Source organism: Choloepus didactylus, chromosome 4 (assembly GCF_015220235.1).
Source record: "Choloepus didactylus isolate mChoDid1 chromosome 4, mChoDid1.pri, whole genome shotgun sequence".
Lineage (NCBI taxonomy): Eukaryota > Metazoa > Chordata > Mammalia > Pilosa > Megalonychidae > Choloepus > Choloepus didactylus.
This window is the reverse complement of record NC_051310.1, coordinates 109,608,688-109,627,598: the sequence shown is the minus strand read 5'-3', so window position 1 is coordinate 109,627,598 and position 18,911 is coordinate 109,608,688. Positions and strand designations below refer to the sequence as shown.

Genomic DNA, 18,911 nt, shown 5'->3' with positions numbered 1-18,911 from the left:
CTCAAGATCTGAAGGATGATGGTGTGTGTAAAGGGGAAAGGGCATTCCAGGCAAAGGTAATAGCTTGTGAAGGTTCTGAAGTGAGAATGAAGTATGGCAATTTCACTGAAGAAGCTGGAGTATGTAAAGGCAAGGGGAGAACATCCCAAGATGGAGCTGATGAGGTATGCAGGGTCAGAATAAATCCTGCAGGGCCTTATAGTGCATATTGAAGAGTTTAACCTTTAGCCTATGATCAGTGAGAAGCCATTAGTGGATTTAAAGCAAAGAATTGGTATAATCAATTTTGTGTTTAAAAAACCATCCTGGTTTTGGAGGTAGGCAAAAGAAGTGCATTATACAGAGGCCAAATTTAGCTTGGACTACATAAGGAAAAGGGACAATCAGGAGGCAGAATCTAGAGGATTTAGTGATTGAATGGATTTGGGGACTGAAGGAGTAGCAGGGATTAAAACAAATTCCCACATAATTAGCTATATTATAAAAATGACTGCAAAGACTTTGTTTCATAATAGCATTCATCCATACTTTACTGTTGTTATTTTTTCTTTCTTTCTTTTCTTGGAAATGCCCAAAACTTGAGTCAACTTTATTTTGAAATAATTTCAAACTTACAAGACAGTTGCAAAAACAACACAAACTCCACACAAAGCCAATTTTAACATTTTGCCACCTTTGCCATATCATTCTCTCTAGCTATCATCCATCCATCCATCTAGCTAGCTAGTTGTCTATCTACTGTCTATCTGTCTATCTGTCTATCTGTCTGTCTGTCTGTCTATACACTTGAGATCAGGTTGCAGACATCATACTCTTGGAACACATACTACGTAATACCTTCATGTACATTTTCTACAAATAAGGATAGTCACTTATGTAATCACCTTAAGTGCAGTTAGCAAATTCAAGAAATTTAACATTGATATAAAGCTTACATTCTATATTCCATTTTTTTCTTATGTTACAATAATGTCTTTTTGAGCCTTTTCCATTCAGATCCCATCCAGTATTATGTATTGCATTTAATTTCATTAGCTCTTTAGTTTCTTTTTCTAAATTAAAAAAAAATTATATAACATAAATCTTCCCATCCCAACCCCTCCTGGATTCAATAAGAGTAATCACATTCACAATGTTGCAGTACCCTCTCCACCATCCATTACTAGAATTTTCTGTGCACTGCAAACAGAAACCCTATACTCATTTTGCATTAACTCCCCATTGCTTCGATACCAACTTACCTAGCATACATAAACCATTGATTTATCATTGCATTTCATACATTTGCCTTTTAGATCAGGTAGAAAGTAAAAAGTGGACTTACAAATAAAAAAATACAATAGTTTTGGTATTTATATTTGCCCATTATCTTTACTGGAGACCATTATTCCTTTTTATGGCTTCAGTCAATTGTCCAGTGTCATTTCCTCCCAACCTGCAGAACTCCCTTTAGCATTTCTTGTAGATCCAGTCTAGTGGTGATGAAGTCCCTCTGCTTTTGTTTATCTAGGAATGTCTTAATACATCCCTCATTTTTAAAGGACAGTTTTGCCAGATATAGAATTCCTGGTTGGCAATTTCTTATGCTCAGAACTTTAAATATGTCTTCCTACTGCCTTCTTGCCTCCGTGGTTTCTGATGAGAAACCGGCACTATTTCTTATTTAGGTACCCTTGTATGTAACAATGTTGCTTCTTTTGCAGCTTTCAGAATTCTACCTTTGACATTTGACAATTTGATTATAACATGGCACAGTATGGTATATTGGGGTTTGTCCTGTTGGGAGTTTGTTGAGCATCTTGGATGTGTATATTCATGTATTTTGTTAAATTTCGGAAGTTTTTAGCCATTACTTTTTGAAAAGTCACACTGCCTTTTTCTTTCTTTCTTCTCCTTCTGGGCTTCCTACAATGCATATATTGGTATGCTTGACAGTGTCCCACAGGTTCCTCAGGCTCTCTTCACTTTTCTTCATTTTTCCCTCTTTCTGCTCCTCAGACTAGATGATTTTAATTGTTTTATCTTCAAGTTACAGAGTCTTTTTTCTGCCAGCTCCAATCTGCTATTGAATCCTTCTAGGCAATTTTAAATTTCTGTTACTGTGGTTTTCAACTCTGGTTCCTTTTCATAATTTCTGTCTCTCTATTGATGCTCTCTTTGTTTTCATCTGTAATTTTTCTGATTTCCTTTAGTTCTTTGTCTATATTTTCCTTTAGCTCTTTGAGCATACTTAGGCCTAATTTTTAAATTCTTTGTCTAGAATGTCCCGGGTCTGGTCCTCCTCATTTATGGTTTCTAATGCTTTATAAATCTTCTTTGCCTGGGCCATCACTTCAGTTTCTTTGCATGTTTGTAATCTTAAGTTGAAACTTGGACATTTTGGTATTTTAATATGTTATTATTGGAATTTAGACTCTGAGGCATCTGGGCATCTGTTCCTTAAGCTTGTATTCAGCTAGTGTTATGACAGAGCTTTTCTTGAATGCTAGGAGCTAAAAATGAAGAAAGGGAACACTTTTCCAGTCTTTGCACATCGACCTGTGCTAGTGCTATACTTCAGAGCTTATCCATATAGAGTTTAGATACTGGCTTCAAGCCAAAGCATAGCAGCTTCCCTGGTCCTTTCTGTGCATGTGTCTTGTCTTAAGCATGTGGCCCTAGGAATTTCCCCATTTATATGGATACAAATGTTCCCTCTTCCCTAGAAAACAGTTTCCTCCTGGTTCTAGGCACTGCACTGTATGTTCTATAGTCAGCAATCCCTTGCCCCAGGCAGCACAGTTTGACTGCTCTCTCACAGTGTTCTGTAGGAGAGCTGTATGGGCCCCCTTTTACATCTAGGGCAAGTTCTGGAACAAGTCCCTCATGCCACCACCAGACAGATTGGGTCAAACATATGTGCTCCAAGTACATACACAAGGATTACTCTGCTCCCTCTGGAACCAGGACAGGGGATCCACACTGGTGAGGGTTAGAGGACGGGCCAGCCAAGGTGCGAAGAGATCTTACTGCTTTTAAGTAGCCTTTTTCTTGATTGAGCACTAACCCTGTTACTGCAAGCCTTTAACTATTTTCTGGAGCTTTTAGAAAGATGTTTCTGCCAGTTCTTGCTGGTTGTTCAAAGCTTCTGTGGATGGACAGAGCCCTGAAGTTTCTTACTCCAGCAACTTGTTCAGGGTGGGCTTGTTGCTTATTATTATTATTTTTTAAAAATTTTACTATGGAAATTTTCAAACATGTGCAAAAGTAAACAATAATATAATGAACCCCATGTACCCATCACCCAGTTTCAATAATTATCTACTCATGGCCAATACTGCCACTCATTTCTCCTCTTCCTATTTAATGTTGAATCAAATCCTAGATACTTTATTATTTCATCTGTAAACAAAACATTGTGAAGCTCTACACAGTTTTTAAAAGCATACTAGCATATTATCATTTCCACACCTAAAAATTTAATGATAATTCCTTAATATCATTAACTATCCAGGGTTAAAATTTTCATTTGTCTCATAACTTTTTAAATTTAGAGTTTGTTTGTTTGAATCAATATCCATATTAAGTTCACATTGAGTTTCATGGATTTGACTCACAGTCTCTCAATCTGAAGATTGCCTTTCTGCCTCTTTTTTCCCGTTGGAGCTTATTTGTTAAAGAAATTGGTTGTTCATCATATAGTTTCCTACAATATGAATTTTACTTATTGCATCACCATGTTATCATTTAGCATGTTTCCCTGTCCACTGTAGTTTCTGCGAAGTGGTAGTTGGATCTAGAGAGGCTTCATCAGATTCCGGTGTTTTTTGTTAATTCATTTTCTGCAAGGTGGTATTGTGTTCTTCCGTCTGGTTGTGTCTCTTTTTGGATTGTTAGCAGACTTTGATGATCATTGCCTAGATAGATCAGCTGATCAGGTGTTCCAAATGGAGTTATTATTCCTTCATTTACTAGATGGAATACAGCTATAAAAAGAAATTTCCTCTTATCTATTATTTGGTTCCCCAGTGGCCCAGTGTATGTTGGAAAGATGACATCAAATGTTAAAAAAATTTCAAAATAATAAGTTAGTTCACAGAATACTCCAATGGTGAGCTATTTTTTAAATTAAAATTTTAATTTACAATAACTGTAAATTTACATGCAATTATAAGAGAGATCCAGTGTACCCTTTACCCATTTCCCCCAATGGTAACATCTTTTCAAAACAATATATAGTATATCACAATCAAGATGTATAGATATGAATACAAGATAATGCACATTTCCATCACCACCAGGATCTCTCTTTTTTTTTTTTTTTTTTTTTTTGCCTGTGTATACCCACTTCCTTCCTGCCCTCATGCCTCCCTGTCTACTGGTAGCAAATAAAACTGCTATAAACATTTGTTTACAGGTTTTTGTATGAGAATAAGTTTCATTTCTCTGGGATAAATGCCTAAGATTTTAACTTCTGGGTTGTATGGTAGTTGCATGTTTAGTTTTATGAGAAATTGCCAAACTGTTTCCCAGAGCGACTGTACCTTCTGACGTAATCACCAGCAATGTATGAATTTTTCTGAAACCTCACCAGCATTTGGTGTTATCACCAAATTTAAAATATATTTATTTTATTTTTAAAAGAGTATAATTCAGTTTTTAGTATATTCATACAATTATGCAACCATCCCCACTTTCTAATTCAAGAATATTTTCATCATTCTGAAAGAAACCCCATACCCATTAACCATCACATCTATTGCTTGCTCCCCAAGCCCCTGACAGCCACTAATCTACTTTTGCCACTTTTACTTTGGTGTCTTCTCTAAGAAATCATCGCTAAATCCAAGGTCATGAAGATTTACACCTACATTTTATTCTAAGATATTTTTATATTTTAAGCTCTTTGATATGGATAGTTGATCTATTTTTTCATTTTTATATATGGTATGAGGTAGATGTCCACATTCATTCAGGGGACATTGGTTTCCTGACCTGTGGAGTAGGGGCTATTATGGTAAGCAAGGTTAAGTGGAAGCCACTAGAATTGCTTCTGTTTAGGAAAATAGAAAACCAAAAGTATTACCACATTCACTTAAGAACTGCAGAGATTAGTGCCATTCTCAAGGACTTGAAGGGTGCTGAGGTGGTAATTCCCACCGTATTCCCATTCAACTCGCCTATTTGGCCTGTGTGGAAAATAGATGACTCTTGGAGAATGACAAGGGATTATGGTAAACTAGATGTTGATTCCAACTGCAGTTGCTGTTCTAGATGTGATGTCATTGTTAAACATATTAACATACCCCCTGGTATCTGGTATGCAGATACTGTTCTGGCAAATGCTTTTTCTTGATACATATGGAAGCCTAGTGTAAACTGCCACCTCTCCCTGGGACCCACAAATAAACCCTGTGCCTGGGATCAGATGTGTGGGCCTGGTGCTTAGGATGGGATAATAAATGTGGGCTGACTCCCTTTCTGGGTTGCCTTGACATCCCAAAGCAGATAGCGGTCTGCCAGTACATTGCAACCTCTTTTCCCATGTAAATATTCCCAGATTACATATGTAAGTTTTATGGCACCTGGGCCACCCCTGCTGCTATATCTATTTCAGGTGGGGAGGGAACGATGTCCTTCATTTTGTGGCACAAGAAGAGTGAGCACATGACATCTCTTTTCATCAGCCAGCAGAACGAGACTTGCTGGTCCTGAGGGACTTGATGCCAGCTATTGAAGGTGACCTTCTCTTGTCTCTTCTCTATGAGAGTAACATTGTTCCATCCATTGCCTGTGTGAATCATGCTTTGCCGGTGAGAGACCTCAACACCTGTGAGCTGTGGAGTGGGTTGAGATCCTAGGACTGCTGTTCCTGGTGGCAGGCATTATTATGCTTTTGTTACCCTCTGTGATGAGACACCCCCACCCCCCAGAGGTGGTAATAGGTGCCTCTCATTCTGACTGATAGTTTAGCATAGTGAGGAGTGCTGATAATACCTGTTAATAAAGACCACCAGAAGCAGATTGCTTTCAGGTGGCATGGACAGAAATATATCTTCACTGACCTGCCTTAGGGATAAAACAAATATCCAGCTCTATGCTATAATTTAGTCCTCAGGGACCTTGATCATTTTCTCCTTCCTCAAGACTTTATACAGGTAAATTACATTAATGATATAATGCTGAGTGGACCTACTGAGCAGGAAGTAACAACTATATTTGAGTGCCAGAGGGTGGGAAATAAATCCAAGAGAAATTCAGGGGCCTACCATCTCTGTGAAATTTATAGGTGTCCAGTGGTGTGGGACACATCAAGATATCCCTTCAAAGGGGAAGGATAAGCTGTTGCATCCAGCCACTCACACAACCAGAAAAAACACATAATACCTACTGCACTTCTTTGGATTTTAGAGGTGACATATTCCTTTACCAATCCGTTTACCAAGTTTTGAAGGGGGAAGGGGGACTCAAACAAGAGAAGGCTCTGTAACAGGTCCAGATTGCCATGCAAGCTGCTCTGCTAGTTGGGCCATATGATCCAGCAGATCCAATGGTGTTTAGAGTGTTGGTGGCAGATAGAAATGCTATTTGGAGTTTTTGGCAGCCCTTATTAGTGAATCATAGTGCAGACTCTTAGGATTTGGGAGCAAAGCCCTGCTATCCTCTCTGTATAACTACTCTGCTGAGAAGAAGCTTTTGGCTTGCTACTGGGCCTTAGTAGGAATTGAGCAATTAATCAAGGGCCACCAAGTTACCATGCAAACTGAGCTGCCCATCATGAACTCTCATGTGACCCACGATGGCATAAAGTTGGGCATGCACAGCAGCACTCCATCATCAAATGGATGTGGTATCAACAAGAGCAGACTCAAGCAGACCCTGAAGGCACAAGTAAGTCACATGGGGAAGTGGCCCAAATGCCCATGGCCTCCATTCCTACCACATTACCGTCTCTGGGAGTTCCCTATGAGTAGTGGATGAGAAAATAAAACTTGGGCTTGGTTTATAGATGGTTCTGTATGATATGCAGGCACCACATGAAAGTGGACAATTGTGGCACTACAGCCCTTCACTGGGGCATCCCTGAAGGACAAGGGTAAAGGGAAATCCTCCAAGTAGGCAGAACTTCGAGAAGTGCACCTGACTGATCATTTTCCTTAGAAGGAGAAATGACCAGAAGTGTGATTATTTACTGAGCTAATGGCTTGGCTAGATGGTCAGGGGCTTGGAGGGAACATGATTGGAAAATTGGTGAGTAGGAGTTATGGGATATGTGGATAGAACTTTCTGAATGGGCAAAAAACATAAGGATAGTTGCATCCTATGTGAATGCTTACCGGTGACTTCAGCAGAGGAGGATTTTAGTAATTAAGCAGATTTGATAACCTGTTTTTTGGATACCAGTGGGTCCCTTTTCCCCAGTCACTCCTGTAGTTGCCCAATGGGCTCAGGAACAAAGTGGTCATGGTGCCATGATGTGGCCCAATCTCAGCAATGACCAACGCTGGGTCTCTGAAATGATGCCATTCCCTGAGGCAATTTGGACAGCTTCCATCATGGATGGAGCAGTGTTTGGTTCTTACTAGAATAAATACTTACTCTGGATATGGATTTGCCTTTCCTGCTTAAAATGCTTCTGCCAAAACTACCATTCATGGACTTACAGAATGCCTTATTATTCCTCAGAGCATTGTATCTGATCAAGGAACTAATTTCAAAGCAAATGAAGTGTGGCAATGGACACGTGCTCATGGAATTCACTGGTCTTACCATGTACCCCATCACCCTAAAGCAGCTGTATTGATAGGATGGTGAAATGACTTTTTTTTTTTAAAAAAGCAAGCCTTTTATTGAGATAAATTCATATACCACACAATCCATCTAAACTGTACAATCAGTGTCTTCTGGTATATTCACAGAGTTGTGCTTTCTTCACCACAGTCAATTCTAGAACATTTTCACCCACAAGAGGGTTCACTATGTTTTACAGTCCCATGTTTCATTCTCTGGCTTTCCTTCTAGTAACACACACGACCCTAAACTTTCCCTTTTACCCTCAATTGCATCCACAGATCATTGCTGTTAATTATACTCATTATAATGTGCTACCATCACCTCTATCCAATTCCAAACATTTACAATCAACCTTTTTCCAAATTCTGCACAAATTAAGCATTAGCTCCCCATTCTCTGCCCTCATTCTATCTTCTGTTGACCTATGTTCTAGATATTAACACCATGAGTTTGTTAGTTAGATTTGGTTTATATTAGTGAGGGCTTACAATATTTGTTCTTTTGTGTCTGACTTATTTCACTCAACATAATGTCCTCAAGGTTCATCCATGTTGTCACAGACATCAAGCCTTCATTTCTTCTTATGACTGAATAATATTCCATCATATGTAGATACCACATTTTGTTTATCCATTCATCGGCTGATGGACACTTGGGTTGTTTACATCTTTTGGCAATTGTGAATAATGCCACTATGAACATTGGCGTGCAAATATCTTGTCATGTCCCTACCTTCAGTTCCTCTGAGTATATACCTCTGAGAGGAATGCCAGATCATATGGTAGTTCTATATTTAGCTTCCTGAAGAACCACCAAGCTATCTTCCATAGCAACCGTACCATTCTGCATTCCCACCAACAGTAAATAAGTGATCCTACTTCTCCACATGCTCTCCAACACTTGAAGATTTCTGTTTTTTTAATAGTGGCCATTCTAGTAGGTGTGAAATGATATCTCATTGTAGTTTTGATAGCTAATGATGTTGACCATCTTTTCATGTGCTTTTTAGCCATTGTATGTCTTCTTTGGAAAAATGTCTATTCAGTCTTTTGCCCATTTTATAATTGGGTTGTCTTTTTATAATTAAGTTGTAGGATCTCTTTATATATCCTGAATGTTAAACCCTTATTGGATATGTGGTTTCCAAATAGTTTCATCCATTGAGTAGGTTGTCTTTTTACCCTTTTAATAAAGTTCTTTGGAGCACAAAAGTAGTCAATTTTGAGGAGGTCCCATTTATCTATTTTTTGTTTTGTTGCTCGTGCTTCTGGTGTAAGGTCTAAGAAACCACCTCCTACCACAAGATTTTGAAGATGCTTCCCCAAATTTTCTTCTAGGAGTTTTATGGTTCTGGCTTTTGTAGTTAGGTCTTTGTTCCATTTTGAGTTAATTTGTATAAGGTGTGAGATAGGGGCCTCTTTCATTCTTTTGGATATGATTATCCAGTTCTCCCAGGATCATTTGTTAAAGAGACTGTTCTGTCTCAGTTAGGCAGACTTAGCAGCTTTGTCAAAAAGAAATTGACCATAGATGTAAGGATTTATTTCTGAACTCTCAATTCAATTTCATTGGTCAGTATGTCTACCATTATGAAAATACCATGCTGTTTTTACCACTGTAGCTTTGTAATATACTTTAAAGTCAGGAAATGAGTCCTCCAACCTCAGTTTTCTTTTTCAAGATGTTTTTGGCTATTTGGGACCCCTTACCCTTCCAAATAAATTTGATAATTGGCTTTTCAAATTCAGAAAATAGGCTATTGGAATTTTAATTGAGATTGCATTGGATCTGTAATAAAATTTGGGTAGAATTGACATCTTAACAACATTGTCTTCCAATCTATGAACATGGAATGTCCTTCCATTTATTTAGGCCTTATTTGATTTCTTTTAGAAATGCTTTGTAGTTTTCTGCATACAGTCCTTTAGATACTTGATTAAATTTTTTCCTAGATATTTGATTCTTTTAGTTCCTATTGTAAATGGATTTTTTCCCTCATTTCCTCCTCAGATTGTTCATTATTAGTGTACAGAAAAAATTACTGATTTTTGTTTATTGATCTTGTATCCCACCTCTTTGCTAAACTCATTTGTTAGCTCTTTTAGCTTTGTTGTAAATTTTTTGGGACCTTCTAGGTATAGTGTTCCAGTTTGCTAATTCTGCCAGAATGCAAAACACCAGAAATGGATTGGCTTTTATAAAGGGGGTTTATTTGGTTCCAGAGTTACAGTCTTAAGGCCATAAAGTGTCCAAGTCAACAGGGTACCTTCATTAACCTCTGTTAACTGGAAAGGCATCTGCTGGCTCCCAGGTTGCATTTCTAAATGGCATTCTCCAAAATGTCAGTGTCAGCTTCCAACGGCTGTCTTCACAATGTGTGTCTCAGCTGCAGCTAGCCATGAACTCCTTCTTTCTGAGCTTTTATAGGGCTTCAGTGAACTAATCAGGCCCACACTGAATGGGCATGGCCACACCTCCATGGAAGCATTCAATCAGAGGTCACACCCTAACTAAAGGTGTCACTCACAGTTGGGTGGGTTACATCTCCATGGAAACAATCAAAAGGTTCCAAGTAACCAACTCTAATACATCTGCCCCACAAGATTGCATTAAAGAATATAGCTTTTTCTGGGGGACATAATATATACAAACCAGCACATATAGGATCATACCATCTACAAATAGTGAACGTTTACTTCTTCCTTCTGATTTAGATCCCTTTTATTTCTTTCTTGCCTAATTGTTCTGGCTAGAACTTCTAGCACAATGTTGAATAACAGTGGTGAGAGTGGGCATCCTTGTCTTGTTCCTGATCTCAATGTGCAAGCTTTCAATCTTTCACCATTGAGTATGATGTTAGCTGTGGGTTTTTCATATGTGCCCTTTATTGTGTTGAGGACATTTCCTTCTATTCCTATCTTTTGAAGTATTTTTATCAAGAAAGGATGCTGGATTTTGTCAAATGCCTTTTCTGCATCAATCAAAATGATCATGTGGTTCATCTCCTTCGATTTGTTAGTGTGGTGTATCATATTTACCAATTTCTTGTGTTGAGCCATCCTTGCACACCTGGGATACAACCCACTAGATCATGGTGTATACTTCTTTTAATGAGCAGTTTGATTCAATTTGCAATTATTTTTTGAGGATTTTTGCATCTACATTCATTAGAGAGATTGGCCTATAATTTTCCTTTTTTTTGTAGAATCTTTATCTGGTTTTGGTACTAGGGTGATGCTTGTTTCATAGAATGAGTAGGGAGCATTCTCTTCATTCAATTTTTTGGAAGGGTTTGAGCAGGATTGGTATAAATTCTTCTTGAAATGATTGGTAGAATCCATCTCATCCTGGGCTTCTCTTTGTTGGGAGGTTTTTGATGACTGTTTCAATCTCTTTACTTGTGATTGGGTTGTTGAGGTCTTTTATTTCTTCTGAAGTCAATGTAAGTTGTCTGTATGTTTCTAGAAAATTGCCCATTTCATCGAAGTTGTCTAGTTTGTTGGCAAATAGTTGTTCACAGTATCCTCTTATGATCTTTTTTATTTCTGTGGGATCAGTAGTAATGTCCCCAGCCTCATTTCTGATTTTATATATTTCATCTTCTCTCTTTTTTTCTTTGTCAGTCTAGCTAAGGGCTTGTCAATTTTGTTGATCTTTTCAAAGAACCAACTTTTGGCTTCATTGATGCTATTGTTTTATTATTCTCAGTTTCATTTATTTCTGCTCTAATCTTTGTTATTTCTTTCCTTCTGCTTGCTCTGGGATTACTTTGTGCTTTGTTTCTAGATCCTCCAGGTGTGTAATTAGGTCTTTGATTTTGGTTATTTTCTCCTTTTTAATATAGGCATTTAGGGCTATAAATTTCCCTCTAAGCACTGCCTTCACTGTATCCCATAAATTTTGATATGTTGTGTTCTCATTTTCATTTGTATTTGGATGTTCACTGATTTATCTTGCAAATTTCTTTGACCCACTGATTGTTTAAGAGTGTGTTGTTTAACCTCCAAAAATTTGTGCATTTTCTAATCCTCCACCTGTTGTTGATTTCCAGCTTCATTCCATTATGATCAGAAAAAGTGCTGTGTATAATTTCAACCTTTTTAAATTTATTGAGACTTTTTTTTGTAACCTGACTTGTGGTCTATCCTGAAGAATGATCTAAGAGCACTTAACCTGCTTTTTCTGGGATCCATTTTTCAGTATAATGGTTAGGTCTAGTTCATTTATCAAATTATTCAAGTTCTCTATCTCTTATTGATCCTCTGTCTAGATGATCTATCTATTGATGTGAGTAGTATAATGAAGTATCCAACTATTATTGTAGATACATCTATTTCTCCCTTCAGTTTTGCTAGTGTTTGTCTCATGTATTTTGGGGCACCCTTGTTAAATGCATATATATTTATAATTGTTATTTCTTCTTGGTGTATTGCCCCTTTTATTAATATATAATGTCCTTCTTTGTTTCTTATAACTGCCTTGCATTTAAAATCTATTTTGTCTGATATTAGTACAGCTACCCCAGCTTTTTTTTGGATACTGTTTGTGTGGATTATCTTTTACCAGCCTTTCACTTTCAGCCTTTTTGTGTCCTTGGGTCTAAGATGAGTCTCTTTGTAGACAGCATATAGATGACTTGTTGATGGCCACATTCTGCCTCTGAGAATGCTCCATGTCCTGCATCAGCTGCTGGGTCAGCTGCTCCAGCTCCTCCACCTCCTTCAGTATCAGAGGTCCTGGGGCCCCAGGGGAGTGTGCCTGATTTTGAGCTGGCAGGGCTACTGAATGCTGCTCCTCCTGTACTCTGGGCTTCTCCCTCTGCTGAGCATACGTCAAACTGGGGGGTTGATGAGAGCCTATGGCAGTGGGAGCGAGAACTTCAGGAGACCCCAGCTTCTGATTGGGCTGTGAACCTGGTCCACCTGGGTCCCCAGGGCTGAACTTGGAGGCCACAGGAGTAAACTTTGGAGTCACGGGAGAAAACTTAGGGGATGGAGCTGGAGCTGAAGATGATGCTGGGGTACTCGGGGCTGGGTATTAGCCAAAGTCACAGGCTGGGGCTGGGGTTGGGGCTGATATGGAACTGGACCTGAGGCTTGGCCTGGGGCTGGACATGGAAATATGTCTGGCTCTGAGGCAGAGTCTCAGATGGGGTTGAAAACTAGAAGGGACCTTCCAAGGAGGCAAGGGTGCTGTGCCCCCAGTTGCCCGCTTAGGACTGGACTTGGAAATCAAAGGGGTGGCAATGGATGGGGGTACATATCCAGATGACACCAGGGCTTTGAAGGGATCATTCCTGGTCATGTCCAGCAGTGAGGCCAGAGTCACTCTCAAGGCTAGTACTGCTCATCTTCTCCCTAGGTTGTGGTGGGAGGGGTAAGGAGGCCTCAGTTCCTCCCTGCTCTTCCAGCTGAGGGAGGCTGTGGGGAAGGGAAGATCTCCTCCAGAGGCACAGGGGGAAAGGGTTCCTTGATTGGAGGAAGGGGGGGGAGCACCTCCCAGAGCACTCTCTGTGTAGGCATCCTCCCCAAGGTGGGGAGGAGGAGGTAAAGGAAAATTTTCCGGGGACGGCAGGGGGATCTTGCCCACCCGGCCCATTTGTGCGCTGGATTCCAGCTGCCCAGGTGGGCTCGCTGTCCCTGGGCCTGAAAGGATTCACTTTGGGCTTTGGGGTCACCACCGAGCAGAACTTCTTCTGAGGGGCGTAAAATACTGGAGCTGAGACCGAGACAGAGATCCCGAGAGGTGGGTGGGAGCATTTCCGCTGGTCTTGAATGGCCGCATTGGGGGGCGCTAGGTCCGTGGTGTCTGCATCCCGGTTGGGAGCAGCCTCCAGCCAAGCATGGAGGGATGCAGGGAAGAGGGAGGGAGGAGGCTGGATTGGCTTATATGAATGGGATTTATTAGTTTACAAATTTACAGTTCTAAGGCCATAAAAGTGCCCGAACTAAAGCATCAACAAGAAGATATTCTCACTGAAGAAAAGGCTGATGGCATCTGGAACACCTCTGTCAGCTGGGAAGGCACATGGCTGGTGTCTGCTGGTCCTTTGCTCCTGGGTTCTGGTTTCAAAATGGCTTTCTCCAGAATGTCTCTGGGCTTCTGTCTCTCTTAGCTTCTCTCATCTCTCAGGTTGGTTCTCCTGGGGCTTTTCTCTCAAAGGGTCTGGGAGTCCTCTCTTAGCTTCTCCAGACCAAATTCTGGGTTTTATCTCTTAGCTGCTATGCATCTTTGCTGGTTTCCCCAGGAAAAACTCTTTGTTACATATCTTAGCTTCTCTCCAAAATGTCTCTCTCAGCTTCCCTAAGTTTCATAAGGGCAAGCCCCAAGATCAAGGGCTTGACTTATTAAATTGGGAGTCCTTAATGCTTGTGAGAATATCAGGAATTCCCCAGGTGGGAAAGTTTAATATTTCCACATTTCTCCCCAGTCCTTCAAGGGGACTTTGCAAATACTTTTTTATTTTCTGCCCCAAACACTCTGGGATATATTGGGGTATTACATTAACTGTACAGAATAGCAAGGTCTCGTTCCCTATTCTAGGTTGCATGTAATTATGTTGTTTAAATAAACTGACCATACAGGTTAAATTAGATAGTAAGTGGCAGAAAATATAAATTTTGTACCAAATAAACATCTCTTAAATAACAGTTGAAACTCAGGAATAGATGTGACTGCTGTAAGAGCTTGCAATCAGGAACCTTTATATTAAGCTTATTGAACAGTCTATTCCTTCATCATCGATTGCCCAATCTCTGCCTGCGGTCTTTCTCTTGATAACCCATGTTCTCAAATTCAATTGCCAGTGTTTGCTCATTATAGTGATTTTATATTAATAAGGCCTTACAATATCTGTCCTTTCATTTCTGGCTTATTTCACTAAATATATATAATGTCCTCAAAGTTCATTCACCTAGTTTCATGCCCCACAACTTCATTCCTTCTTGCAGCACCCAATATTCCATTGTATGTATATAGCACAGTTCACACGTCAATGTACCCTCGGCCACCTCCATCCATTGCAAAACGTGAATAATGCCACCATAATCACAAGTGTGCAAATGCCTATTCATGTCCCTGCTTTCAGTTCTTCCAAGTATATAACACATAACGGGGTTGCAGGATCATATGGCAACTCTATACTTAGCCTCCTGTGGAACCACCACGCTGCCCTCCAGAGGGACTGCACTGTTCTACTTCCCCACCAACAGTGAATAGGTATATCTCTCCCTCCACATCTTCGCTAGCATTTGTATCTTTCCATTTTTTTTTTATTGTGGAATATACCATATTTACATAGAAGTGGTAACTTTCCAAGTGCAATTAAATACACAGAGAGCAAATTTCAAAGAATGTTATGGATTACAGTTCCACATTTTCAGTTATTTCTTTATTGTGAAATATAACATACATGCAAAAAGGTGATAACTTTCAAAGTATGATTTAACAAGTAGTTATATAGGAAATTTCCAAAAATATTATGTGTTACAGTACCATAGTTTCAGTTATTTCCTTATTGTGAAATATAACATATGCAAAAAGTTGATAACTTTCAAATTACAATTTAACAAGTAGCTATATAACAAATTTCAAAGAATGTTTTGGTTTATAGTTCCACCATTTCAATTCTTTCCTTCTAGCTATTCTAATACTTTAACAACTAAGAAAAAGAAAATTATATAGAGATTCAGTATTCGTAAGACTTTGTTAAATTCCATCTCCTCTGTTGCTACCCCTTCCTCTAGTTTAATCACTTTCCTGATCTTCAGGGATGTCTAGGCAGTGACCACCCTAATCTGTTCATGTTGAAAAGGGGTATCGACATTATGGGAAGAGGGGACGCAGTTGGTTGATGTTCTTGAAGAGGCTATTGCCTCTGGGTTTTGGAACTTAGCTGGCATAGGAGTTCTCTGGAGGATTTAAGTTTCTGAAGAATAAACTTAGTGAGTGAAATTTTTATAGAGCCTCAGGTAAGGACCCAGGTAGTCTATAGGGTTTTCGGGACTACTGTTGACTTGGGCTTATCATACTGTGGCCATTTGGGATATCTAGCTGAAGCTTGGATAGGGTAATATCCAGGACAGCCTCTTTCTGTTTATTTTTTAAACAGCTTTATTCATACACCATACAATCCATCCTGAGTGAACAATCAATAATCACATAGCTATGCATTCACCACCACAATCTATATGACAACATTGCCATTTCTTCTGCAATGAAAGAAGAAGAAAAAAATAAAATAAATAAAAAGAAGAAACAGCAACAAGAATCCCATACCCTTCCTTTATATCCCTCTCTTATTGACATTTAGCTTTGGTATATTGCCTTTGTTATGATTAATGGAAAAATATTACAATGTTACTGTTAACTATAGACCCTAGTTTGAATTGATTGTATTTTTTTTCCACATACCATTCCATTTTCAACACCTTGCAATGGTGATATTCACTCCCTATGTAAAAACTTTCTTATATTTATACATTTAATTACCATCATTGTCCATTCTAAATTTCTTTAAGTTATATAATCCCAATTTTTATCCTTTTTCTTTCCTTCTGCTGTCATACATGCCACTAGCCTTCTTATTTCAACCATACTCACACTCAGCTTTGTTCATTATACTTATAATATTGTGCTACCATCAGATAGTATTGTGCTATTTCTGGGTGTGTACAATCAATCCTGTTGAAGATTCTGTACTTCTTCAGCATCAAATGCCCAATCTCTACCGTCTTTCTATTTCCTGATAACCTATGTTCTTAATTTTAACTCTCAGAGTTTGCTCATTATCTTTCGTTCATTTATATGTCTGTCCATGTCTTCTGCCCATTTTTAAATTTGGTTGTTTGTCTTTTGTTGAGTTGTAGGGTCTCTTTATATATTCCAGATATTAAACCCTTATCTGATATGTGGTTTCCAAATATTGTCTCTCATTGTGTAGGCTGCCTTTTTACTTTCCTGACAAAGTCCATTGCACAAAAATATTCAATTTTGAGAAGATCTCATTTATCTATTTCTTAATTTATTGCTTGCACTTTGGGTATAAAGTCTAGGAAACCACATCCTATCATCAGATCTTTAAGATATTTCCCTACATTTCCTTCTAAAATTATTATGGTCTTAGCGCTAATGTTTAGGTCCTTGATCCATTTTGAATTAATTTTTGTATAAAGTGTGAGAAAAGTGTCCTCTTTCATTCTTTTGGATACAGATATTCAATTCTCCCAGCACTCTTTGTTGAAGAGGCTGCTCTGTCCCAGTTGATTTGACTTGACCTCCTTATCAAAGATCAATTGTCTGTAGATAAGGGGGTCAGTTTCTGAACAGTCAATTCAATTCCACTGGTCATTATACCTATCTTTATGCCAGTAACATGCTGTTTTGACCACTGTAGCTTTATAATATGCTTCAAAGTCACGTAGTGTGAGACCTCCCACTTCATTTTTCTTTCTCAATATATTTTTGGCTGTTTGGGGCACTGCGGGACACTGATTACGTGCTTCAACTTGGCGGGCCTGGGCTGGGGGACCTGATCAGCCCCTGGGGAGGGTGGTGGGCACGGGCGACAGCGCCCTCCGCAGCCCCCCGGGCCTGGGAAAGTGAGGCCGGAGGCAGGACCCATTTCCTCACCCAAAATAACACTGTTAGGGGAGGCTTGCCGGAGGGAACCGCCTTTTCCCCACCCCCTTATCTTGCCCGGACACTCCCCGTTGCCAGTGCAACTCCCATTACCACCAGTGCGCATACATTGTTGCCAGACACCGTTACCGGAGCAACTCTCGCCCCTTTTCAATCAACCTCCGCGCCCTCTCAGAACCAATCCAAGCCTTTAACCTCTACAGCTACCCCGCCCTCTAAACGCCCGATATAAGCTTGTACTCTCCCCTAATAAACTCTCTTGGCTTCTTCACCCTAAAAAGAACCGTGTCCCGCCTGTTCCTTTCTCGCCGCCCTCCATACTTTGCACGCCACCCCGCCGAGGACCTGGCCAAGTCCCCCGCCTCGCCCTCGCCTCCGGGAAAGAGCCCCCGCCGCCGGTACCCTCCAAGCAATCCTGAGAGCCTAGGATTTAGCAACCGGCCGCCACCCCCCCCCCGACGAATCAACTGCGACCGCAACTGGCGCCCAACATGGGGCCCCTGGAATTAAAAGTCCTCTCCACGCAGCGGTCCAGTGAAACCACCCGCTCGCCCGGACGCCTCTCCAGCTCCCCTTCTCCTCGCCTGCAAAGTAAGGGCCGCCTCTCCCTCGCCGCCCCGCGGAGCCGCCTCTCCCTCGCTGCTCCACGTCCGGAGCCGCCTCTCCCACGCCGCTCCGCGCCCGGGCCGCTCTTCCTTTCCCGTGTTAACCTAACTCTTACCCCCGACTACCTTTCGTCTTCTCTTCCTATGTCCCCCCATTCCTCCTAACACTCTTCCTCCAGTAGCTTTCCCTCTTCCCCTCCATTACTTTGCTGTGGTCCTTTGTGTCTTTGTTTCTTTGTTTCGCGCGGTGTGCCTCTTTGCGACCGCCCCCCCCCCAAACTGCTCTCGCTACTAGAGGCTCCTGCCTTCTTTTCTCGCCGTCTCCTTTGGCCTCGCGACCACGGTTTACCTCATTTTCTTTACTCAATAATCAACCCCCCTTTTTCTTTTCTCACTCCGCTATGGGTAATCGTCTATCTGCACGCCAAGCACCCCAAGTTCGTGCTCTGGCTGGTCTCCTAGACACACATCGCTGTAAGGTGTCTGTCCGGCAGCTGCAAGTATACTGGGACCTCCTGCTGCCCTTTAACCCATGGCTCACCACTTGCCATCTTTGGGACCTTGTTACTTATGATCGCCTTATTGATCGGGTCACCAACGCCATGGAACATGAGAGCAAGCGCTTCCCTCCCGGCTTGCTCCCCACCTTAATAACCGTCCGCTCCTGCCTTCAAGGCTCCCTCCCCCCTGATCGAGGCCCCATTAAATCCAAGGAGGCCCTATCAACCCAGCCAACAGATTCAGACAGTGATACTAATGTAGACCATGATTCGGACACAGAGTCCTTAGTCGAGCAGATTAACAACGCGCTCGAAGTGACTCCCAAAAAACAAAATAACACTGAGCCTCGCCAAGATGGCGAACTTCCTCCTCCTCCTTCTTCTTCCATCAAGG

General features: G+C 40.6%; 1 pseudogene; it reads right to left on the bottom strand.

Annotated features, from left to right (window-relative positions):
* Nucleotides 1-7,048: 7,048 nt before the first annotated feature.
* LOC119532762 lies at nt 7,049-16,269 on the bottom strand (annotated as a pseudogene).
* Nucleotides 16,270-18,911: the final 2,642 nt, after the last annotated feature.